The sequence below is a fragment of the Mesoplodon densirostris genome, chromosome 3 (genome assembly GCF_025265405.1).
Source record: "Mesoplodon densirostris isolate mMesDen1 chromosome 3, mMesDen1 primary haplotype, whole genome shotgun sequence".
Lineage (NCBI taxonomy): Eukaryota > Metazoa > Chordata > Mammalia > Artiodactyla > Ziphiidae > Mesoplodon > Mesoplodon densirostris.
In genome coordinates this window covers 10,228,552-10,248,520 of record NC_082663.1, presented here as the reverse complement: position 1 = coordinate 10,248,520, position 19,969 = coordinate 10,228,552, and the positions used below count along the sequence as shown (strand labels likewise).

At 37.9% G+C, this 19,969-nt stretch overlaps 1 protein-coding gene and 1 pseudogene across 1 annotated transcript in view; one reads left to right on the top strand and one right to left on the bottom strand.

Annotated features, from left to right (window-relative positions):
* CTNND2 (catenin delta 2) overlaps window positions 1-19,969 on the top strand; it is a 968,406-nt gene that overhangs the window by 256,130 nt on the left and 692,307 nt on the right. The window lies entirely within an intron of this gene.
* The window catches only part of LOC132485756 (sialomucin core protein 24-like), a 30,284-nt pseudogene continuing 11,577 nt past the window's right edge, over window positions 1,263-19,969 (bottom strand).

Here is a 19,969-nt window from a genome sequence, read left to right as displayed (position 1 = left end):
ACTACAGGAATTGAAACTAAGAAGAAGGAAGGATGGAAAAGGAGAAAGAAAAAGTACAATCTGTTTATCCAGGGCAATCATTATTAAAAATCTACAGTAATCTGATCAACTAAAATTTTTTCTGAAATTACACTGCTCACATTTGCTATCTCAAAACTTAAAATGATTGTCTTATTTAAAGAGTTAATAAATGATTCTAAAACAACTTCTTTCTTTCTTGCCTTATAGAAGTTACTTTTCCAGAAAGCTTGGTGGAAATCCTTTTAAGGTACAACAGTGTTAGGATAAGTTTTTGAAGTACAAAGGAAAATATAATTAAATCAACTTTATACTTTTTAACAGCCATAAGCAAAATGTTGGGAGGTTCAGTAGATGAAGGCTTTCGACTTTGTCTAACATCCTTTAAGTTACTCAGGCTTGAAATAAAGTAGGTACGTTTTCAATTAAATACTAACATTATGGTATCTAAAAGAAGGTTTGCTACTGCTCACATCAACAGTTACATCCTCAGTCCAACCTTTCCCATCATTAATGTGAAAGAACAAATCACCAACATTTTAAGTTACAGTCTACCTTTCAGTCTGTCTTTCTGTTCTTTATTTTCTCAACGATATAAGGTGCTTTACAAGTATGAACAATAACCTGCTACACTTTAATGTTTTGTACCCTTTCCATTCATTTCTTTAAATCTGGAATGTAATTCCTTGTGTGGCATCTTTTTTCTAATGTAGAAAAAATAACTTATCAAGCACAAAATTCCACTCTAAGGATACTAAATTTATAAATTTATTCCACGTTTTGCAATTATATTCCCAAATCCCCCTGATTGCTGCTCATTTGGCACATTTTTCTCAATTCCGGTCACTAAACTACATCCCGAGTTAGCATGAAAAAATGCAGCTTTCAGGCTTTAAAATGACTACATTTGAATTGCTAAAAGAGTCATGAGGTCGTCTGTGCAGGACAATGTTTTCCATCACTTACAGAGTTACATTTGGCCTGTCAAGAAGAGAGAACTTAATCACACAGCAGCAGCCATTTAAAATAAAAGAAGACAGCCACAAGGATTCATGCAGAATAGTTTAAATATTCCCGTTGAGCAAATAGATTTAACTGGTTTCTCTTCAAGGGCGATGCTCCTATATGTATCCTTTGAAAAATTAAAGATCCTAGAATAGCGTCTTCCATGTGGCACATCTTGAAAGAGAATATTTTGGTTTCAGAGAGTTACACACCTGTCCGTGTTAATTTAGCCGGTCTGTTTACAGAGTGCGGTAGTTTCGTTCTTTTCCATTTGCAGAATTTATAGAGAAAGAAAATTACAGCCTGCACACCCAAGACGAGGACAGGCCCTTCAACGAAACCGGCTGCCCCCAAGGTAGACTTGCGCACAAGGTAGACTTGTGAAGTCGGGAGTTGAAGTGGTATCCGTTGTACCTGATGTAGTAGCCGTGGTGCAAGCTGTAGACGGGGAAGGCGGAGTTGTGGTTTTCGCTGCAGAAATGGTTGGCAGCGGTGTGGCAGGGAGCCCAGGACAGAATTCTGTGCTGTTCACCCCCCTTGCCATCACGAACTGTGGGATTATCTGAACCGTAGCTTTTACTTTTGCATTCTGGCCCCAAGCGGGTAGCGTTAGCAGCATTAGCATCAATGCAGGAAACACCGTGCTGCGGCTCTCACAGATTTCTGGGGCTGGAGTGGTGCCCGGCGGGAAAGGCGGCGACGGCGCCGGGGCTGTGCTGGTGGTAGTCGGTAAAGCCGCGGGTGTAGTCGCGCTCGCGGCCAGGGTGGTGGTGTGAGCCGCGCTCATCCCGCAGAGCGCGGCCAAGCAGCCGGAGGCGCCGGAGCCCGGGCATCGCGGCCGACGCGCTGGCCTTCGAGCGAAGGCTGAGACACCCAAGGTTGCGTCCGTCCCTCAGAAGTTCTTTTACGAGAGGAAAACTAGAGGCATGACCCCTAAAGTGGAATAGGATGTCTAATGCAAAATTATTCATTTAAAATTTGGGGGAGGTGCTAACCCAAACAGTTTTTTAAAAGCATAGAAAAGGACGCATTTTGCATATTGAGGAACAAAACCAAGCTTTATTTTGATGACTTCCCTGAATAACCCAAGATAATCAACTGATAGTCGTTGGGATTTATAACTTTTCAACAGGTTAGCAAGAAAATATACAAAAAAAAAAAAAAAAAAAAGCTTTCCTATAGACTAGCAATAACAAGATAAAAATAGACTGAGAAAAGTTTCACTGGTAAATATCAATAGTATATGAACAGGTAGAAATATAGTACTTTACCCATGATTTGAGAGGTAAATCTGAGAGCTTAGTAGCCAAAGTCATGGGTTCTGGAGCCAAGAGAGTGTAATAAAAATACCAGCTTTGTCACTCACTGGTTGTGCGATACGAAGTCATTTAATGTGAAGAGCCATCTCTGTGCTTCGGTTCCCTATCTGTGAAATGGAAATAATAACAAGGCCAACACCACAGGGTCATGGTGAGAATTAAAGTAGTTAATATTTGCAAAGCATTTAAACAGTGTCTACAGTGTGGTCAGTACTCTATAAATATTACTTCTATTGATGATATAAAACTTTAATGAAGAACATAAATAAATAATTGGATAAAGAATAATCATAATACTGAATAGGAAGACTTAGCATTCAACACTGTCAGTTCTTCCCAAATAAATATAGAGATTTCATCCAAATCTGAGCCCAATCTCAACAAGAGTTTTTATAATGGAAGTGATGCCCTGTAGTCATACACGGCACAAGTTCTAGAATCAGAGAGCCTGGGTTCCTTCCTTAATGGCTCCAATGATTGTTCTCCTAATCTGTAAAGCGAATATAATGATGAAGTATATCTCATAAAATTAAATTTGATGATCCATGTCAATAAAGCCTTTGACCCAGTGCCTGACCCATGGAAAGCAGTTTGCCAGTAAAAGTTGACTGTTATTAATATTTGAGGGGAAAAGTGTTTTACTAAAGAAATAATTGTACAAGAGTAGAAAAGTGATTTTTTTTTTTTAATAAGGGAAGGAGGGAAAGGGGCAATGATCAGGGAGATTATTCGAGACAGGAAACTGCGTTCTCTTTCTACAGCAGTTAGAACAGTGAGGCACAGGCTCAAAGATGAGCAGGTGAACAGAGCTGAAGATGAAGTATCTAAACAGGTGACAGTGATAATCTACAGTAGCAATTAAAGATCTACTCTGTATCAGTACTCTTTTGAGCATTTTACATGTAAATTAATCACAACACTGAAAGATACTATTGTTGTTACCCCTGAATTACAGAGGCACAGGGAGGTTAAGTGACCTGCCCAAGGACTAGTGAGTGTCAGTGTGGGGTTGGATCTGAGAAGCTGGCCCGAGTCCAAACTCTTCTCCACGCCCTAGGAGATTTTACTGTTTGGTAGAGCTGAAATGTTAGATCACGGGAGAATATTTAAAGAGTTTGATAAGTAGTGCTAGGATAACTAACCAACTGGATATATATATATATATATATATATATATATATATATATATATATATATATATATAATTGCCTTACTTTCCAAATTGATTAAATATTTCAGCATGCTAAGTAAATCTAAATAAACTTGGAAGAAGTCATCACGGGAAGGACTTTCCAAAGTGTAGCAAGGTGTAAAGCTGCACCCAGATGGGTCTGTTGATCCCTCATTGAGAAATGGCTGGGTCTTCATTGGCATCAGTTAGCAAGAGTTGATAAGCTTGGTAAAAGGGGCTTTTGAAGAAGATGTCTGTGCAACCATCCCTAAAAAATGAGAGCTGAGGCATGGAGATTAACAGGGCGGGACAAAACTGCCTGGTCTTGGTGGCCTCTGTATGGAGAGAAAACCCAGGAAGAATCTAATTCCATCCAGTTCAGTTCATCTCAGTAACAGAGCACCTGCTGTGTGCACTGTGTAATGTTGCAAATACAGTGTGGAAAAAAATCAGCACTTTCTCTGTCCTCATGGGGCCAGTTTACAGTCAACTGAGAGAGACAAAAAAATTGTGTAAGAAATTATAATACAGTGTGTTAAGTGCCGTGATAGAAGTTCAGGCTGTTTTGAATAAGAAGTGCCCTTAATCCAGATTTAGCACTTACAGAAGGCTTCCCAGAGAAAACAATATCTAGGCTAAGATCTCAAAGTTAAGTAAGATGTAGCCAAGCATGCCTGCTCCTTTTCCTATGCCTATTTGTGAACACAACCATATTTTATCCAAGTGGCAAAGGCAGAAACCTGGACTTCTAAGGAAATACACAAATAAACAACTAGATACATAGGCTCCAAATCAAGAGCAAGATTTGATGGATGTGTAGAATGCAGGCATCATCAAGCCAGCTGCTAGTGATGGAAAACACGTGAGAAGAGATTGACAAAGGACAGAGTGTAGAGTTAGCACAGGTCCTAAAGCAGCATCCCGAGTCACCACCAGTTCTGGGACAGACAAAGAAACCCAGAAAGTATAGTGGGAAAGGGGAAAAATCATATAGAAAAACACTAGGAGAGTGAGGTGTCCTGGAAACCAGCGGAAGAGGATTTCAGACTTACAGGAGAGGTGATGTGAGATCATCACTGATGAACAGAAGGTTGGTGTGAGAGCTCTGTCCGCAGAGGAGTTCACGTGGAAGCCAGACCAAAGTGGGCAGAGTGATGGATGGAGAGGAGGGGCCAGGTGACTGGGGACCTAGCAGTACTGTAGGGAAAGCTGGGGTTGGATTCCCCACAGCATGGGTTCTCAGGAACAGCAGTCTGTGCATTTGGGCTATTTTTCCAGCAGAAATCAACTAGTTGGAACTCAGACATGGAGAAGGCAGACAGCCTAATTGGATGTTTTGCCAGACTAGTAATGAAAGGAAATGGACAAGGGATTTAGAGGTCCTTGAGGAAAGCTGGTTGAGAGTTTTAATACAGCGGGGAGTTCAGCTAAGGAATGACGGGAGTGAAGAGCACTAGAGATGCTGGATAGGCAGAAATGGTGATGGGACAGGCCAGTCGTCACAGGTTGAGTTGCCCATGAGCACAGGAATGATTTTACCGGACCTAACAGATTGGAGGTGCTGGAAGAATAGAAGGCTGAAGTGGACTAGAAGACAGAAGAGGAGAAGGCTGTTTTTTTGAGGCTCCCCTGGACTTTGTGACCTGGGCACACACTGCCTTGGCATCCTGGAGACATTGTGAGGGGCATTGGGAGAGATGGTCAGTTCTAAGGAGGAGAGTGCCCAGTGTGCACGGGGACCAAAGAGACCAGACCCCAAGTGTCAACAGCTCTGTGAGCATGGAGGGACAGCACCTGGGACCAGGATGCACCTTTGGCATCTAAGGGTTTGACTACATTAGGAGGTCAGACAGCATTAACCTTGGACAGCCTCAGGAAGGCTGGGTCAGTAGGTTTATTCCTCTGGTGAGCTCAGGAGGTATGAGACTGTGGAGAAGACTCCTACCTCAGCAGATCGGAACAAAAAGACAAATTGAACAAAAATATTATTAAATATTGAATAAAGAAAATTGTATCCCAAGAAGTGGAAAGCCAAGAATTTCCACACGTTTGGCAAAACGTGAATTGAAGATCATTTGAAAATACATGTCACAAGTTTTAAATTAGGACATGAGGAATTCCACTGTGGGAAATTTATTCTGAGAAAAGTGTTCTGGCAATTTGTGTTTCAAGGTCTGTTTCAGTGAAATGGTTAAGGGAGGGTTATAGAAAACTGACCCTCCTGGATTTGGATCTCAGCTTTGCTGCCTACTATTCTTGATGACCTTGGGCAATTCCTCTGTCTCTCTAATTCTCACTTTCCATTAGCAGTAAAATGGGTGCATTAGTACTGACTACTTAGAAAGTTTTGAGGGACACTATGATGACACACATAAAACCCTGAACACAGAAGCTCAGATATCACATGGTAAGTCCTCAGTTTATTTTAATCATGCTAAAAAAATAAAAATAAAAAATAAGCAGAGGGAGAGGAGAGAACTGAAAAAAAGAAAAGAGAAGGGAAGAGAAGAAATCATTCACAGTCTACTGGTGAAATAAAATACAGTGTATTGAGAAGATGAATATTATATTATATATTTATGCATATTGACAAGAACAGTTGTGGGAAACAGATTTTTTAATTTACAAAAGCAGATTATGAAACTAGATAAATAGTATGATCCCATTTTTTAAAAAATTTGAACATGGTTAATTTTTATAAAATAAGTATTGATACAGGTGTAGTTTTTATTGTGTTATTTTCATAGGTGGTATGATGATTATTTTCTTCTTAATATTGTTTACTTTTCTGAATATTTTATGGTAAGGAGGTAATACTTAGATTATCAGTAACCACACGAAAATTTTTATTTTCCTGTTTCTAAAAATGAAACTACTCCAAGTAAACGAGTAATACAGAAAATGTGTCTGGAAGTGCTACAGACTTTTTCTTAATTAGTGCACCAGAAGAGAGTCCCAATCTATTGAAAGACTATAATGATTATTATTGACACATTCAAATATCTCAATAAAGAATTGTTCATATATGTTTAATTTAGCAGAAATAACTACAGGAAATGATTTTAATGTCTCTTCTTTTAAAAAATGCTATGAAGAGCAAAGTTTCTGGGTATAATTTTATGTTATATATACCTGTTTCATATTCTGCTGGGTCATAGTATAATAAATATATGGAAGGAATCATTATAGCTTGGAGTTTGTATATCAGAGAAAATTAATAGTTTACTTCTTGATGGTTTTATAACACATCTACTAGGTTTCTGCTATCAAACTAAATTACTTATCTCTATCTATTACTTATCATATCTCTACTTGAAAAAAGTACCCATTGAGTTTATTTTAATATTTAACCTCAGGTTGATTTATAGGTGACAAGTATCAATTGTCTGATTTTATGCCTGAAGGGCCAATACAGTGATAGACAGTCATGACTGATGTCCTCTGTCATTATGTATTTATAAAACCAGCAGAATTTTAAAAAATACATTGCAGGGTATCATTCACACAATTTAAGTGTTGCTGTAGTTAGAAGTAACAATTACAGTTGTTTACCTAAAACATGTTCCAGATATTTACAGCCAGAAAATAAGTTAATGTACTGCTGTACATATTACACAAAGTGACACTTTGGTATCTGTTCTCTATCTGGCATGATGTGTTCCTATCAGCCTTTCAGATCCTATTATCTAGATTGTTTTCACATTTTTCCTATTGATCCATTTATTGATCCAACTATTAATGAACCTTTTCCCACTGTGGAGAAGATGGCCAAAAGTAACAAAGTCGGACTCTAGACTAAGTGATTTTCTTGTACTTCGTACACTGAATATTTAAGAAACAAAATCGAGGGGCTGCTTCCCATCATCGGCCTATCTTGTGTATCTGACAACTGGACTGCGTCATTTCTTAACATTCCCCCCTCTAGATAAAAAGTTATTTCCAATAATAATTATCAAATCAGATGAATACTAGTGATGACCAGAGAAAAGGTGAAATTGAAAATTTCTTTGATTTTACTTTTATGTATATTCAGGCTGGTAAAAAACAAACAAATATAATGGTAAAAAGGAAATGCGTAATCGTTTCATATTTCTTAGTTACATTAGTGCATTTTTGAGGAAAAAAATAGAAAAGATACATATTGCTTTTTTGTGTCTCACAGTAATAGATAATATTACAGTTTAATCAACTATATTTCAGTAAAAATTTAAAAATAATACTGCAGTTTAATAAGTTATGATATGAGGAATAACAATTTAAAAATACTTTTCTAAAGTTGCAGTTGAAAACAAGTAAAATATTACTTGTATGAACTAAAATTTGCACAGACACACACACATACACACACACAATTACATCTTACAGTTTGCAATCTGTTTTGCTGTTTTCAATTTGAAACACAAGTAAAATACCAAGAGCTTACATGGAATATAACTCAAGATCTACTTCTTTGCCGTTATAATCACTGTGCTATCCTGACTTTGAATCTAAAGGCAGTAGATCCACAATCCTGTAGTACCACAAGGATTGGAGACACAAACTGAATCCAGAGCAAATTCAGGCAATCTGGATCATTACAGACTTCCTCCTGCAATGAATACCTGTGGCTGAGTCGGCAGCTTTTAGGGGTTGACTGATAGCAGGAAGTTATACTGTATATCTTACATACAATTAAAATTTCACAGTAACCACAGCAATCATTTAGAACTTAGACCAACAGAAGATTTAGGGGTTGAGAAGTATTTTATCTGTGACATTGCTTAGAGTTGCTGGCACGTGATGTAAAAGAAAAGCATAGTGATTCCAGTTTTTTTTAATTAAAAAATGTTTTTTAATTGAAGTATATTTGATTTACTGTGTTGTGTTAGTTTCAGTTATCAGCAAAGTGATTCAGTTATACATGTACATGTATTTATTCATTTGTTTGTTTATTCTTTTTCAGATTCTTTTCCATTACCAGTTGGTTTGTTATTATCATTAAATTCTCCACAAAGTATATCCTTATCGCCTGTACCTAGGTACTCTGTCCCCAGTGTCCCACTCAGGGGAACCCTGCTTCCTCTCCTTTTAAGACCTGGCAGGCTTCCTATCACCTCTTGGCCCTCACCTGCCCACCTTGCCTAGCTCCCCTGCAGGCCTTGTGTATACCAGTTTGGTTTAACCTCAGGGCCTTTGCATTGCTCCTTCCTCTGCCTGGAAAGCTCATCTACTATTCTTTTTAAAAAATACTTGATTAGCATTTCCAGCAGACTATATAATTTGTTATAATCATCATTATTTATTTTCTGCCTCCTGCTGCTAGTATCTAAGTTCCATGAGGACAGGGATTTTTGTATGTTTTCATCACTGAAGTTGTCCAAACACCTGGGCAATATCTGATACATAACGGTACTCAGTCATTATTTGTTGAATAGCTTCACCTTGATTTTTACTATGTGTAACTGGGGTACAAAGTTGTTTTCAAAGCCTTGTGTCTTTTTTTCACTTTTAAGAAAAATTTTCCCTGATCTTACATGTCAATCTTGTGCAATTTAATATCCACTGAGGACAACAAACAACAATTATGTTAAGCCTTGTGAGAGAAAGATGTGATTATATCATGCCCCATACAGAAGAAGCTATTGGGAAGATAATGAGATCAATGAATAGCTTTATCATTTTAAACATATAAATTATTTTATGATACCTGAATGAATTCTTTGAATAACCTTGTGAGTGAGGGGAAAACAGTTTTTTTCCCTTTATTCTTGTTCTGAGAAGGAAATAGGTGCCAAAAGAGACTGAACGACTTTTCTGATAGGACATGGACAGTCATAGCAGAAGTGAGATCAGAGTAGAGTTTATCTTATTCCTGGACCAGTGATGTTTCCAGTGTATGCTTTTAACCCTCACATTGCACACAGTAGGGCAAAATGTCTGAGAGAATTAAGAGGTACCTAGCTGATGATTCTATACTGTTAAAGAATCAAACTGTTCAGTAATTTCACATGGAATCATAAAAGGGGAGGATGGCTCACCTTTTCCAAAATCCTGTACCTTGTACTCAGAGTGGGCTTGAATCCATTCGTGGTTACCTTTAGAAAAACCTCTGCCCAACACCTTGAACTCAAACACGCATCTCATAGTAAACACTTGATTTTTTTTAAATATAAATGTAACACTCAGTAAAAGTTAAGTACTGTTATGGTTTGCTCTTAATGCTGTGTGGCTCTGGCATTTATCACTCCATTGATCAGCAGAATTGACGTGGTTCATTATCCCTTTATCACATCATTGATTGTCGTAGGTGATTGGGCTCATTTTTCCTTATGGGAACTCTGTCCAAGAGAATGACTTTGATAAACTGAAATGACTGTTTTTCACCCAATGATGTCTCAGTAGCTAGGTAATATCTCAGTAGCTAGAAAGCCTTAAAAATATAAATTTAAAATAAAATGATAGTAATTGCTGGTACCACACTGCCTTATTACGTACAAGATCCCTGCTCCTATAGCTCAGATCTCTCATGCCACGTTGGTACAGGTGTTTGGTGAGGAAGGTATAATGCTTTCTTTTATATGGCTGGGTGTGCCGGGTATAGGGAATTCAGGCCTTAATAAGGGGGGGGGGTGTTGAGGTTTGAACCCAGACATGTGTGACTCCATATTCTGGTCTTTTAGCCATTATTTACAGATATAAAGGTATGCTTTTTTTTCTTGTAGTGTAACGCTGTATCTATTTATAGATAAGTCCATTAAATGCCAGGGATTCAGACTTAGTGTGTAGCATCCCTAAGGCATTGTTAATTGATAAGGAAATGTCCATGGTTTTTGCAAAGCTGTGGCAATTCTATTCATTAAGTGAATCTTATATAACCCTTAATATAATTAGTGATGAAAAGAGACAGTCTGTGACTACACATAATTTATGTGCATAATAAAGTCACCATTGGCCTTGAATTACTTATGTCTTTTCCCTTCTATTTTGCAATTTGTTCCAAAGAATTGCTTGTGAAATGATGTTTTTTTTTGTTTGTTTGTTTTTTTGTTTGTTTTTTTTTTTACTGTGACATTCTGAAGAAAGTGTTATATCACTAGAGCAGTCAGATAGTATGAGGAAAGCAAGTGTCTTTTTAATATGATTTCTGAACAAGGAGGTTTCATCTTCAGGCCTGAAGTTCGTTTGTCCTTTCAATATGCAGTGGTACCCAGGAGATTCTTCACTGTCAAGGCAGGGCTTGGGTTTTGCCTTTTGTTGAAGCAACATGTAGTATCATAGGTAATAACTCATTCAAGACTCTATTGAGAGAGATCTGAACTTTAATCAATTTCTCTTTAGTTTCCATGCTGAGAAAAGGAAAATGTGTTCTGTGAAACCTTAAGCCTCTTAAATGCTCCGAGGAAAAATAGATCCTATGGTTAAGTAATTTTGGGAAATGGTACATATGTTAGCTCTCTCTTGGAGATTATTAAGGTACATTAGCCTATTAGAGATTTCAATACATTTAAGTTTGCTCTACATAGAATTTTCCATATTATTGAGCAATGGATTTTTTTTTTTTTTGTATGTAACAATGACTGACATCCAATGGAACTAATGGTAATAAGGGTAATATTGTATTAAAGACAAGATGCTGTAGCATTGAGCCTATTATTTAAGTGAAGGGTATTCTTTTGGGCTATGAGGCAGCTGATCTTCTATAGCACTTAAGGATTGACTAAGTGTTGTATAATCAGTGATTCTCAAACTTGACAGTCCACCTGAATCACCTGGTGATCTTGCTAATGTAGATTGATTGAGTAGGTCTTGTGGTGGGACTCAAGTTTCTAAGAAGCTTCTAGAAGAGCTCAAAGCTGCTAGTATGAGGACAATACTCGGAGTAGCAAGAATTCAGATCAAGGCTCTCTCACCCCTGGCACTACTGACAATGTGGGCATCACTGTCATGTGTGGCATCCTGTACATAGCAGGATGTGTAGTCCCGTCGCTGGCCTCTGTCCACTAGATGACTACGTGGTACTATGTAGCACCTCCTCACTCAGTTTTGACAGTCAAAAACGTCTACAGACATTGCCAGATACTCCTTGGAGGAAGAATCGCCCTCTTTGAAAGCCACTGATTGGGATAGTTTGTACTGAGATGATGTGCTGTCTCTGATTTCTCAAATCTTTCTTTTCAGTTCCAGTGGAAACGATTGGCCCAAACCAGGATATTTAAATTGTCATAGATCATGGAAGTGTTTTCTTCTTAAAAAGCAATAAGAAAGTAGCCTTTTTGCAAAATTGGGGTTACTGGAAAGAGAGTAGTCGGCACCCATGTTCTGTTCAGTTATATTGATGGTTGGTGTGCAGTTAATGACTTTTTTCCAGGGAACATGTTTATAATTCAAATGGACTTTGTAGAACTGAAGAACTACATGGGAATTCAGAAAATTTAAGGACATATGCAGAGCTAACGAAGAGAATTAAGGCATCCAGTGTATTGCTAGAGTACCAGTTATACCTTAGACTAATGCTAGTGCTTCTTGCTAATTTTTAAAGTGAAAGTAGAATTGAGGCATAAATAAAAGATTAGTAAACATAATATAAAATACCAAAAATTAGCGTTGATAGCTTTCCAAGGAACTGGATTCTCTAGTGAGAGAGTCCTTGGCAGAACTTTTGGGAATCATTCAGTCTGGAGGCATATTCTTTTTTAAAAGTTTTTTTACTATTATTATTATTTTATTTTACTGAAGTATATTTGATTTACAATATTGTGTTAGTTTCAGGTATACAGCAAAGTGATTCGGTTATACATATATATGTATATATCTATATTGTTTTTTCAATTATTTTCCATTATCGTTTATTATAAGATATTATATTTCCCTGTGCTATACAGTAAATCCTTGTTTATCTATTTTATATACAGTAGTGTGCATCTGTTAATCCTATACTCCCAATCAATCCCTCCCCCCTTTCCTTTTTTGTAACCATAAGTTTGTTTTCTATAACTGTAAGTCAATTTCTGTTTTGTAAATACATTTGTTTATACTATATTTTAGATTCCACATATAAGTGATACCATATCATATTTGCCTTCCTCTGTCTGACTTACTTCACTTAGTATGATAATCTCTAGGTCCATCCATGTTGCTGCAAATGGCATTATTTCATTCTTTTTTATGGCTGAGTAATATTGCATTGTATATATGTATCATATCTTGATCCATTCATCTGTCAATGGACATTTAGGTTGCTTCCATGTCTTGGCTATTGTGAATAGTGCTGCTATGAATATTGGGGTACAAATATCTTTTCGAATTAGAGTTTTCATATTTTCTGGATATATGCCCAGGAGTGGCATTGCTGGATCATATGGTAGCTCTATGTTTAGTTTTTTAAGGAACTGTGTGCACATTCTTTACAGAGCCATAGAGAAGAGACGTGCTGTAGCCAGACATGGACATTAGTATGCTGTAGCCATTAATCTCCAGGAGGGGGCAAACTCTACCCCCTCATCTAATCTAAAGTTCTCAGAATACATTCACAAAACTTTAAAAAGTCTGAAGTGAATTCATTTGAATTAAAAGAGAGAGAGAGAGAGAGAGAGCTAGAGAGGCTATTATCTTTTCTCATTAAAATCAAAGACTCTGGAGACCAGTTCTTTACATTAGATTTTACTGATGCCTTGTTCTCAGGTACTAGTTTTCTTAAGCAGATTAGCCTATATCCTTCTATGTATTTCTTCTCTGGGCCCCAGTGTCCTTCCCTATAAAGTGAGGCTTTCAATTAGATGATCTCTGAGGTCTGCTCCACTTTCAAGATAACGTGTTATTCTATAACGTGGTTATTCTATCACGGGTTTTTAATGGAGGGAGAAGAAACCAAAGTGGGTTTGAAAAATGAATCATAGATGATAATTTAAAAAATGTATTTATAAACTGATTATTTGGTGAATAGTTGATGGGCTTGTTTTTAAGGTCTATCTTTTTAATGTTTTAACAGACTATAAAGGTCATTATCATCATTTTCAAAATGAGGACTGAGACATTCATGCCAGTTAGAAATCGATACTACAGACTATTTGTGTGTTCCAGCCTAATTTTGAGTAGTATTGTTCTGAGGCTAAAGAGGTGAAATTCTATACTAGAGGTTTTCATAAGCAAATCAGAAGCAATTCAAATAAGAGCAACTTGTTGTATAAAAGTTTGCAGGAAAGGTAATTGGGGGAAAATTAAGTGCTAGGTATTGGCATGCATATTCTCAAGATGAAAATATTTGTGATGCAGATTTTGTTTGAAGCAGAAGCCAACTTCTCAACCGCTTTGGGGCATTTGTACTCATTATTTCAAGCAAGCTGTTAGCAAGAAGGTCTTTTAATATATCTCTATAGCCCTGAGTTGTGTGTTCTATTAAAAGAGTTCATTGGCAAGAACTCGGTCTACTCAGGGGCATACACTTTCCCTCTATTAGTTACTTAAATATTCAGAGGACACTTAGAAATATAAAAAGTTAGGTATATATTTTCCACGGTCATGATTGTATATTGAAGGTGTTGTTTTTCTTTTAAAACTTTACAGCTACGAAATTAAATGGCTGTCTTTTTATTCCGATTGCCATCTGTTTGAGGTAGTGACTCCTTTTTCTGCTGGTATCCCTTTTTTTCCCCATGGTTTTCTAGATCATGATACTATTTATTCCTAGTACAATCCGCCTGCACCTTGGAACCCCGAGAAATAAATTCTAAATGCATGAAAGTCCATGTGAGGAATCGCCTCCAACTTCTAAGCGGAAGGTCATTTCTTACTGTTTATGCGGTCTCCACTGCTCTTTCTTCATGCTCCATTCAGCACCAGGGTGCAAGTCTTCAGCTTGCTCTCTGCGTGGATTGATAAATAGATCTGCTCCAAGTGGATGCACTCCAGCTGGTTGCTAAGATGACACACTTTATAATGTTTCAGAAGTATCTTCCAAACTCGAACATTGGACCTGGTTTTCTTTAAGAGAGTTCCACTTTTTCAGGCAGTAGAGGTAGCTTGCCAAGTTGTGCTGGAGGGTGGGATATAATCAAGAGGGGGTAGAGATACTCACTGAAAGTTGCCTGCCTGTCATCACTGCCTCTTATTAGTGGATATTAGTCATCGGCACAACTTCCTCCACCCCAAGTCTATATTCCCTTTCTAGTAAAAGTTTTATCTCCATAATTACTGAGGTCAGGAAATCTTTGCTATAACCACTATCTAGACGGAGATAACAAAGCAGAATGCCCCTTCACAAAAATTACTTCCTACTTTGATAGATATTTCATTCCAGAATGGGAAGAAGGGGAAGGCAAAGCTGATATTTCCTGTAGAATGATCCTGGGGCAAAAGTAGATTTGAGATTGGCAGTAGTTACAGCTATAAAAGAGTCTATAGCCAACTTATAAACAGTTGTGTGTGTGTGTGTATATAATTTCCATTGGAAGTGTAATATACATGCTAAATTGATTATGTATCAAAGGATCATTTGTAGTGTTCATTGAAGGGGCAGGTTTTTCTCATTTTTCTTTCATCTCCTTTAAACTCCATTAAGGTGATAGTAGAAACATGAATGAATGGGGATTAAACTATTGATGCTGTGTTCTTCATGTCCTCAGAACATGAAGGATTTGAACACAGTTCTAGAAGACCGCAAATTAGCAGAAGAGCTTTGATTTATGACATCAAGTAGAGGACAGAGAAATTCAGAATGCTTGCAGAAAAGATGGCATCCAGGATGAGGGAGGGCTGGGAACTGGGAGCTGATCTGCTGATCTGCTGGCAGAACCCAGAGGGGCTCCAGGTCCCAGACAGGAGGTCTGCAAGGCAAGACTGAAAAGGGGCCTGAAAACAAGGGGTTAAAAATAGCCTATCTGCCTTATAAGAAGAGAAAGCAAGCTCTTTCCTGTGAGGAATGTCAGGAGCTGATTTACTAAAGTACAGTCATAGAAACAGGAAAAGAAATGAATGTTAGAAATAAGATTAGCGTATTAACCGTGTTGAGATGTGGCTGAGTTGTGGTGATTCTGAAAAAGAATTTGGAGAACTGTAGATGTTAATAATAGAAATGTATTATCCCTGACATCCCTGCAGAAATAATGAAAGTTCCATCCTCCCAATCTCAACTCTTAAAGCGCCTGTGGAATTATTTCAGTACATAATAAACAAGGCACTCGTGAGCTCCATTCCTGCCCCTCCATCTCCTCCCTCCCCCAAGCTTCCTGCTCTCTTGTTTCCTTCCTGCTTAGGAGGTGACCTTAAGACTCCAATTTCTCATCTTCTATCCAATCATTACCCCTTTCTCAGGGGTGGTCCCTTCTTTTTAAAGATAACATTTAATCACACTACTCCACACTCTTTCCTGTCCATATTCTTCTGAATCTTGCTTCATAACTTATTCTTTCTCAAATTTTTAATAATGCTCTTCCCATTGCTCCATATTCTTTGCCTAAAAATGTGCCCAAATCATTGCCTCCATCCTATATTTATAGAGGAAAAAATATTTGATTTTTTTCTTTTCAAGCTCTCTTTCCCTTGCTATTACCACCAAATGTCTTGAAAGCATGCTGTACACTCTTTGCCTCTAATTCCTCATTTCCTATTGATCTTTCAACCTCTGGGCTCAATCTTCTGCCCACAATATGACATTAAAACTGCTCTAAAGGCTCATGATCTCCAGGCTGCCAAAATAATAGCCTCTTTTTGTTTCTTAACCTATTGACATATTCACAGCATCTAATACTGTGGGCTGCACATTTAGGAAACTCTTTTCATCCTGAATTTTCTTGAAAATTCATCTCATTTCAAGCACTGGTTCATTTTCTTCCATCTTTCCCTTCAATATTACAATGCCCGTAATTCTACCCTGATCCTCTTGCCACTATTCACATACTCTCTGGGTCATTTCATCTTACCTTCTCTTCAACTACCACCTACTTAAAACTGTAAAATATTTAACTTTCCTGACCTGTCTTTCAAAATTCAGTGCATAGAGTGCATAGAAACTTCAACCATTGAGAACTCAGCCTCTCTTGGGAGAGAATCCCAGTTTGTCACCTCTCCTCTTCCAGAGTAGCAGGAGGACTGCAGAGATGGTACACAGGATTGGGACTAAAAAGAAAAAAGGAGACTATCCGTGCATCTTACATCCCCATGAAGTGGAAGGGAAAAGTGCTTATCTACTTTCTGCTGCCCAAAGTCCCAAGATGTGAATTCTCCAGAGAATCCCTTGTGAAGTTTATGAGTACTTTCAAGAAGAGGAAACAGCTGCCCTGCTCCTGGTTCTGTGTATGTGAGCCTGTGGTGCTGCTCTGGTTCCACTGGGGCTAAAAAAAACTGGAAAAATATGGTACCAGGTACAATCAGATAAAGAAAGGATAAAGTTCTCTTTTTCTGGTGAGGGTATGGTTCCTTGAAGGTAGAGGAGACTGATCCCATTGTAGCCAAAGGCTCAAGAGTTGGGAAAGGAAGATAGATGAGATTGGGGGCCACGAAAGCATAAGACAGAGTTGTGTGCAGCAGAAGCATGAGCCTGATTCTGTCGGCCAGATATTGGACTAACAAGGTACCTGGGTTTCACAAGTCATTCCCAGGGGGTGCTGCCTGGCACCATGTCCCTTATGCATTCTCAGCCTCCACCAGCTCTCACAATGATATTTCTCAAGTTGCTGGGTGTGCCACGATGACCAGCACAAGGGGGATATCCATCTTTTCACTACGACTGGAATTTCATGGTAGAATTGTTCTAGTTGTTGTCCAACCCAAGTTCATGTGGCCGACACACAATGAGGCCAAACAAACTGACACATTGGAGTCTTGTGCAGAGAGCGGTTTATTGCAAGGGCCAAGTAAGGACTATGAGTGGCTCATGCTCAAAAGACCTGAACTCTCCAATGGTTTTCAGGCAAGAGTTTTTAAAGGCAAATTTTTTGGGGAGGGCTGCAGGGTGTGTGACTTTCTTCTGACTGGTTGGTGGTGAGGTAACAGGGTGGTGCTCCAGGAACCTCAGTCATCAGCCTTCTGGTTCCAACCAGTCTGAGGTCCACATGCTTGTGCTCAGCCTGAAGTTACCATCCTCCACCTGGGTGGGGGCCTTGGTTCCTATAGAAGAACTCAGAGATATGTTTCAGATTGTTATGTTTATCCCCTGTGGAGGAACTAAGCCTCTGCTTTATGCTGCATTATTGTTTCTTGACTGCTTTTCCTTCGTTTCTGTGTTCCCTCACTTCCCTGATTAGTAACTGTTTGAATTTGCCCTTTAGAACTTAGGGAAGGTCTGCAAACAAGAAATGAGGGACACGGAAGGCTTTTGTACCTGGGAGGGCCCTACAGGGACCTGCTTGGTTTCAGTCCTCTGTTTTCTTTGATACTCCTCAATCTTGAGGGAAAACAGGTGAAGGACAAGAAAGAGAATAAAATTTTGGTTACAGAGGTTAGTTATAAACTCAGCAGAGAACTTGGCTTTAGGAGGACTGGGTTTCATTGTGTTTACAAATAATTACCCACTTTCAATGACAGCTTCATAAACAAACACCTTCTCTTTCCCTATCCCTGGTTAATACCCAAGGAGAAAGATCAGGTATAAGAAGATGGACTTCACCCCTATCCACTCAAAATCACTAAAAGCCTCAAGTCTAGACCTCATTGGAAGAAGGAAGATATTTTATTCCAAGGAAGGTTTTACACAAATGGATAGAATAAAGTCTTAATCTGAAAGACACTGTTTTTAATAACCTAATATAACTAGAAAGTTATGGGCTCAGACTGAAATGTTTTAAGAAAGTCTGTACCCAACACAAAAGGGAAGAATTCCAGTGCTAACCATAAAGGTACAAGTTTATTTCTAGACTTTCAATTCTATTCCACTGATCTATATTTCTATCACGTTTTTCTATTCATTACTATAAATGGAATACTTAAATCTCCAACTAATAATGCTGAATTTTCTGTGTCTCCTTTTAAATCTATCAGTTTTTACTTTGTGTATTTTGGGGCTCAATAGTTCATTGCATTGTATGTACAGAAATTTTATATCTTCTGGATGGACTGACACTTTTATTATTAAAAATGTCCCTCTTTATCTGTAATGACATTTTTGTTTAAAGTTTATTTTGTCTAGCATGAGGATAGCCATTCCAGTTTTCTCTCTCTCCCCCTTTCTTTTTTCTTCTATTTGTACAGTGTCTTTCCCCATCCATTTATTTTTAATCTGTTTATATCTTTGAATCTAAAGGGTGTCTCCTCTGGATAGCATATAGTTTGATCTTGTGTTTTTTTGTGCTTTGTTTTGTTTGTTTGTTTGTTTGTTTTTTTGATTCAGTGTGACAATCTATGCTTTTGATTGGATTATTTAATTCATATACATTTAATATTTGCAATAATTGAACTTATATCTGTCATTCTTTTTGTTTTCTATATGTCTCATGTCTTTTTTGGTTCCTCTATCTTTCTTGTTTTCTCCTGCATTGAGTGAATATTTTCTAGTATAATATTTTAAATCTTTTCATACTTTTTTTACTACTTTTTTTAGTGATTTTCTTGTGCAGTTGTTCCACAGGGATTGGTTCCAGGATACCAAAATTCTCAAATGTTCAAGTCCCTCATGTAAAATGGGACTTGCATATAGCCTATGAACATCCTCTCATACACTTTGTCATCTCTAGGTTACTTACAATACCTTATACAATGTAAATATTATGTAAATGATTACCAGTGCACAGCAAATTCAAGTTTTGCTTTGGGAACTTTCTGGAATTTTTTTCCCAAATATTTTCAGTCCAGTTGGTTGAATCTACTGATGTGGAATCCATGGATACAGAGGGCCAACTATGGTTGCTTTAGGGCCTAAATATACATATTAACTTACCAGATTTATACTAAATTAATTCCAGGGGGCTATGGAAAAGTTATCCTCATATAGCTTATTTCCTTCTTCCCACTTTTTTTGTGCTTTTATTGTTATATTGTGACAAATACCTGTGTTCCATTACAAAACCAAAAACGTATTTTTATAATTATTCTTTGTATAACTTTATGCTTTTAAAAGAAACTGAGAGAGGAAAAGAGAGCAAGAATATATTTACAGAATTTTTAAAAAATAATTCTCGGGCTTCCCTGGCGGCGCAGTGGATGAGAGTCCGCCTGCCGATACAAGGGACACAGGTTTGTGCCCTGGTCCGGGAAGATGCCATATGCCGCAGAGCAGCTAGGCCTGTGAGCCATGGCTGCTGAACCTGTGCATCCGGAGCCTGTGCTCCGCAACAGGAGAGGCCACAACAGTGAGAGGCCCATGTACCACAAAAAAAATAAAAATAAAAATAAAAAATTCTCTTCATTTGTTTCTGCATATTCTATTTATCATCTGGTGTCATTCCTTACCCTAATGATGCTTTCTTCCCATTTACTTCCTTTGTGCCATTTTTGTCAAATATATTTATATATATGACAGGAACAATACTATAGTGATATACACATA